General features: G+C 44.5%; 1 pseudogene; it reads right to left on the reverse strand.

The window, feature by feature from the left end:
* The window catches only part of LOC138051624 (D-inositol 3-phosphate glycosyltransferase-like), a 9,876-nt pseudogene extending 5,256 nt beyond the window's left edge, over nucleotides 1-4,620 (reverse strand).
* Nucleotides 4,621-6,840: the final 2,220 nt, after the last annotated feature.

Raw genomic sequence — 6,840 nt, forward strand, 5'->3', positions numbered from 1 at the left:
TTGAAAAATCACTCTTGCATATTTATTGCAAGAAGCACTCGAAATCATGTGATTACCTGAAGGCTATACCAATCAATGCTAGTCAGACAAATTTACTCATGCTTTTTTACAGCAAAATACACCCGGGATCCTGTGATTACCTTGACTTCATTTTTATCGAAAAGTAGGTTATCGAATTCCTTTCATCCTAATTCCCCCCCCCCCCCCCCCCCCCCCAGACGTCTTCTAGGAAGAAAATTTGAGGAGCGTCTTTTTCCTTATAGGCTACCTGACTGATTGTCGTAAACGTCTTTGTTTTCAGTGTGTTCGCCAGTTTGTCTCCTGTCTTCCGCCCTTGAAGAGTTCTGAGCTTCATGATAACCACCTACAAACAAAAAATGATGGGAAAAATGTAGTAATAATCTATGGTCTCAAGTTTAACCGCGCCTTCCGATTGACAATTCCTCCCATTTTGATCTGCGTCGGCGGCTTTTTTTTTTCACGAACATGATTGTCATGCAGATGGTGGATTCATACAAGGCAAAAAACAACAACAACAAAATTTTACTAAACTCGTGAGAAGCGAAAGCAGCCAAATATCGAGATAAGGACGGCTAAAGACATTAGGGATAGAGCCCGTGTAAAAAGTCGATGTCTGCAGATAGGCAGATAGGAGGAAGAAAAGTAGGCCAAGAAATATTCCATATGGTCTTCAAATCGATAGCTGCATATTATTCAATTCATACCTTGTACCAGGTACATCATCTTTTTGACAAGATCTTTGCACTGCTCAGACCAGCTATATTTCTTTCCATAGGAGTCACGCAAAGCCTTAGCCTCATCAAGCCTTGTCTGCCTGTTTTTGTTCCAGATGTTTTTGATAGCTGCTGTCCACGCATTGGGATCCTCAGAATCAATGACAAAATGAAGAACCAAATGGTACATTGCACAGGGCTTCTCCAAAGCCCGAGTTCTTGCTGACGATCACAGGTAGCCCAGCTGACAGAGCCTCTAGGCCTGTCAAACCAAACCCTTCTGTTCGAGAGGGCATGATTGCAACATCCACTTCACAGAATAATCGCCTCAAAACGTCTCGGTTTCCGCATAGCCTCTTACCCTAAGGCGGTTTTCGGGAATACCAAACTCAAGCAATCGTTTTGCGATCTCAACCCACGTTTTCCATCGGGTGCTCCAACAAAAATTAGACAAGTATCGGGCAATGCCGCAACAGATGTTGCTGCAATGTCAAATCCTTTTAACTTGAAGTCTTCAGAGTCTCCACGACCAAACACTAAGACACCGCAGTGCTTTCCGTCCTCAGGGACTTGCTGAACATTGACAAATTCATCAAAAATACCAGGAGTGAAGTCGAAAACACCTTGATCTTTTTGACAACTGCGCAGATATTTGCGGAAGGCGTCTGCCAGCTTGGGCCCGACTGCTACAACAAAATCCGCCATCTCGCACAGCTTCACTTCGGTATTGTGTTTCTCTTCGCCCTTTGAGATTGGATTCTCATAACCTTTGAACATGCCTAGTTCCTCTGGGTCAGTGTGTACTACTTGAACCCACTGACATTTGTGAGACCTGCGGATAGCTTGTGCTTGGTGACCAAGTTTCACTCCATGGCCAACAATGACGTCCATTCGCAAATCCTCTGGGGGAAAGCTGAGCCATTCCAGCTCTTCATACCCAGGCAGTGGTGTTGCCTCACGAATCGTTATGTCATGGCTGAGAGCTACCTCCTATATCTTCGTTGGAGCATTTTGGTAAAAAGAAAGTGATCTTGACATCAGCAAATTTAGCTAACTGTATGGCCAACTCTCTGTTTATGGTCGAAAGTCCACCTTTGGTTGATCCCCCACTCGGAGGCTAAAATGGTGACTTGAACCGGTTTGTCTTTGCCAAACGCTTGGCAGTGTTCTTGAGAGCACTGGCTTGAGGTAGTTGCCATATAAAAAAGTGCTGTTTAGTCTGCAACAGGGAAAGAAATACATACATTTGACGCGGAAGGTCGACTAGTCCACCAATAAAATGGAGGTTACATCGCGGCTAAATGGTAACTTTGATCTAGCTCAAATCGGAGATTAGCAAAAATATCCGGTCACTCCAAGCAACGCCTCGTCGTTCCCGGCTACGCAGCCGCGTAGCAATTAAGTGGCTAAGTGAGTGAGTGACTAAGCGAGTACATTGCAAACGAGCAAATGCGTAAATTATTGTAGCTACACGGTTACTTGCCACGGTTACTTGCCTACGTGGCTCCGTGGCTCCGCATCTTTGTGACTATGCATGTAGGTTTCCATTGTACTTCCTAGATCAGTGACAATCATCGCTATGGGATGCTTCATCTTTTTTGACGCGTTAAGAGCGAGGTATATCATGAAGTTTTTTTTGCCATTCTTTGAACTTAGCCATGTAGCTACGAAGCCCGCATGTAGCCGCGTAACCGTGTTTTCGCGTAACAGTAACAAAGTAGCCGCGTCGCCACGTAGCCGCAATTTCTCGAAGTGTTTCAGAGTGGCCAGGTATCTTACAGTTAAGCCTTCAAATCTTTAAGTTGTTAGCGTAAGAGTATCAGCTGAGACCGGGTCTTTGAAAGGGAGGACGCTACAGTGTCAAATATAGTTGTTTCGACGTCGAGGAAACAGGCAGATCAGATTCCTCACCAGGTTTACCAGTTTCAGCAAATGGACTCCTTCAATTTGACTACTGTCGGTACAGTTAATTGTGTGGTGAACAGTAGTCGATTCACAAAATTATTTCCAAGTCGACTACTCATGCTGAATATCGTCCCACATAACTGTGTGAAACGGGGCCTACGGTTTATAGTTTCTTATTCGAGAAGACTTGAAAGTCTTACCATTCGCAGATGGCCCGAACACAAAGGCAGCACTTTCTCCGCAGTTGTTTTTTTGACCCGGCCGGGATTCGCGACCCGCGCTCAACCCGTGGCCGTGTTTGGACTTTACCTTTTTACACTAGACCCGCATAGTGCGTCCAGACGACTTCGAGCAATCTATCTTTATGCGTCTTTTAGTCGTCATTTAATACGTCCTGAATAAAGATGGGCAAGAGACGGACTCCAGCCAGACTCAGTAAATTGTTTAGTGCGGCTTTGAAGACTCATTGCACTGAACGATGTAGTCCGTCCAGCGCATAATGCATCTCTCGTCCAAGACGAAGTAAATAACGAACTAAAAGGCGCGTTAAAATAATTGCCCAAAGCCGTCCAGACGCATTGTGCGTCTGTAGTATAAACACGGCCAGTTAGTTTGTTTGGCTATTTCAGAACACAGAGAGCAGTAATTTAAGGCGATCATACTCATACTCACAAAGATCGACGGAGGTCCAGCTGTATGAAAGACTATCATCAAGCAGAGTTTTTAGCAGGCACTACAAGTCACACAGCGATGATCGATGGAAACGCGGCCCGTAAAAAACTATGCTTGATTGCGGGTGTTTTTGGCTTTCATCCAGCTGGCCGTACTTCTCTAAAAGTGTGATCGCCTTGAAATAATTAAAATTAAATAATTAAAATTAAATCATTACTTCCAGCATCACACTGCTTGTTTCTCTCGTCGGCGAAAGCTTGAAATGTATTTGACCCAGCTCGTATCCCTTCCCACTCAAAGACCAAGCTAGAAAAAACAGTTATTCAACAAGGTCAAGTTTGGTTAATGACTTGTAAGATTTCGGATAGATGGCTGAAGGAAACACACAAAAATAAAGAAGAGAAAAGGTAATTGACTCCGATGACCAGTTTGATTCAAGTAAGAAAGTCGTTTTAAGTCAAAACCAACGCGTCATGCCTGTCATGCAGGTAATGCAAATCTGTAGCACACTGAACCGTGATTAAAAAATTTTATTTGCGGATATTTTAATTTTTGTTAGGGAACAGCCAGTCTATTAATAATGCGACACCAAAAGTCCATTTTTGGATTTGAAGAAAAAAAAAGGACGTTCTCTAAACGAAACTAAATGAAGATGTACAGATATTATTTTTCTTGGGAAGACATACGCACGTACAAATTCCTTTTCTAGACATGCATAAATTGAAAGAGTAACATAAAAGTTTCCCCAACCAGCCTGCTCTTGTGAGACTTCGATTCTGTCAAGGGAAATCTTTGATCCGTGGGCACAAATTGTTTTACGTCCCTAAAACGAAACGAAAATGAGCGACTGGTTCATGTTACATTCCCAAAGGATTAATTTGAGATCGTGTGCGATTGATTTCAATTTGCTGCATGATTCATTCCCAGAGACTCGAATGGAAGTCTGAACCGAGATATATACCTTCAACGCAGCCAAAGACGAATAAACTCACCGAAAAGAAACAGGTTATTTCGCAGTGTGGATGTAACAAACCCTGTTGATCAGCTTTGGAAACTTGGCATTACTGTATTCACAAGTTCACCGCTAAACGAAATATTATTTCCGCCTCAAGTGTATTTTTCAATTTGCTCCTCTCTTGTAACCTGTTAAAAGCCTAGCGCATTTACCTCTATTTCGATTTTGAGTGCTAAACCGATGCTCGGACGAGCTGATAAACAAACAAACCTGGTTCCGATGATCACAAAACACTCAACTTCGTCTTAGTAATATGAAAACAAACAGGAGTCACTTCTTGACCCTATCCATGGAGGCGGAAATAGTGCAAATGCACAGATACTGGACGGGAACAAGTACGTCACTGAATCGGAAAACAGCGCGAGGGCAAGTTTAAGTAGGGAGGGGCCGGGAGATCAGAGAAGCAGTTCAAGAAATGAAACTAATTACAAAGAATGGTTGTCCAGTGTAATCAGATGTCGTCGTACCAAGCTTAATAGCGGTACATAACCGAAGTTCAAGTAACTCTCATGTAACTCTCTATTGGCCAGCCGAAATATAGTACACCACTAAAATCAAATCTACGTTGTGTCGGCTCTTGCTCAAAATATTTAGCTTCTCAACTTGTAATTACTCCGATCCGATCAAGCCACTAATCCAACGTACATCGATAGGAAGATTGTCCACGGTTGCTTCCTTCAAAACTCCGAAGTTTAACTCGCTTTGCGGCTCTTGACATTATGCATGTTAATATCGTTATTTGCGTAAAATTGCTTTTTCAAATCAATCGAGTCATTGTATTCTTTCATAAACACTTTTTCACAAAAATCATGAGCGATCAAAAAGGATGTATCGAGCGATCAACGGTCATTTTCATGCTGTTACGCATAAAATTTGATGGTATTTGTTCTTGCAAGTTGCTAAAATGTTTTTTTTGTTCTTGTGAAAAAACTAAACAGACAGGCTGAAACCAACCCGGTGTGGCCAACACATCACGCCTGCGCACAACCAGTTTTGCTGTTCCCAATCCAGCTTACCACACTTCTTGTATGTGGAGCTGCCAATAAAGAGGTGCCTAACACACCATTCTAGTGAGGACTGGGTTTCCGTTCACTTTTCGTACCTTAATCGACGCTGTCCTTGCCAACCCGTCTGCCTTTCATTCCGCCCTTTTGCCCCCCCCCCCCCCTTTTATCGTGCCTTGTTGTCTGCTTGGCGGGAGGTCAATGGGGCTCGTACTTCCGTCGCCGTGCCTGTCTTGTCGTTGCTTCGCTGTCTCCCAATCATTCTTGTCCTGTGGTCGATGTCTCTGCCTAGCATGTCTACCAGTTTTTTTTGTCTGAGCACCGCTCTCCGCCTCACTGTGTTGAGAAGTTCCGTCCTCGGTATGGTGAACTGTACTGGCCCTCCACTTGGAGCCAGCTTTTTGCCTTCGACCTGGATCGCCCTGTCATCGACCTCTCCTGGAAGGCCTGCTCACGATGTTCTGTACACCGCTGATTGGCTTATTGGCTTCGGCTATTCAGTTGATCCGGGCTGTTTCTGTGGTACGGCCCCCGAGTGTCCTTTCGTTAGCGCATAGTGTTTTTGTCCTGGCTCCAGTTCCTCATGGTCTCCTATTCCTCTTCTTGTCCCTCGCTTGTCTGTCGTCACGTGCTGTTTGGATTCCCTCCCAGCGAACTCCGTTCTCTGCCGAAAGTTCTTGTTTACATGCTGAAAGTTTGTAAGTTCTTTGTCTGGCATGCCCGACAGGGTCCGCTCTCGGGTTCAGTTCCATCTCCCGCTCTTGTTCAGGCGTTTTAAGTCCCCTAGGCGTCGGCACATTTTCCATCGTCGGTGGGGTACTGCGGGCGTCATTGGCTCGGTTGTCGATGATCGCTTCGTTTTGTCCGCTTTCTAGCCGCAGCATTACCCTATTCCTTCATTCTTGTGCCGCTTTGTTTCCTTTAGCTTGCTTGCCTTTCGCCTGCGTTGTTATCGCCCGGTTATGTCCTGTCGTTCTGGCTGCATATTGGTGGCGAACCTGCGTTTGCAGGATGAGTCTTTTCGACTAGCTGGTGACCTTGTCTGGCCTGCCATTCGCCGTTGCCCAGTTCGGCTGTTTTGTTTGTCCTTTTGTCTCTTTTGTTTGTTGTCTAGTTATGTGGTTGTCGTGTTTAATGTTGATTGTCATTTCGTAGTGCAAGTCGGACGACGCGTCTCCTGGATGCAATTCCTTGTTTGTTTTCCTTTGTTCCTTGTCTGTAGGGGCGGGGTTCGATTCCCAGTGATGTTTGACGTGCTGGTGCACCCCCGTTTAAGGTGAACCGTTGTCGTTGACGGGTAAGGGATCTATCATTCCCTCTTTTAGAAGAGCCAAAAACATTAAAGAAATCTTGGCACGACCTCGCCGCACCATATACACAGATATACAAGGTTGTTATAAATGTAAGGGGAAATGCGATCTCTGTAAGAATTTTCTAGTAGAATCGGATCATTTCTCCAGCACTTGTACAAGCAGGAAATATTTCATCAGACAACACCTTCATTGTAAAT

The sequence above is a fragment of the Montipora capricornis genome, chromosome 6 (assembly GCF_036669925.1).
Source record: "Montipora capricornis isolate CH-2021 chromosome 6, ASM3666992v2, whole genome shotgun sequence".
Taxonomy (NCBI): Eukaryota; Metazoa; Cnidaria; class Anthozoa; order Scleractinia; family Acroporidae; genus Montipora; species Montipora capricornis.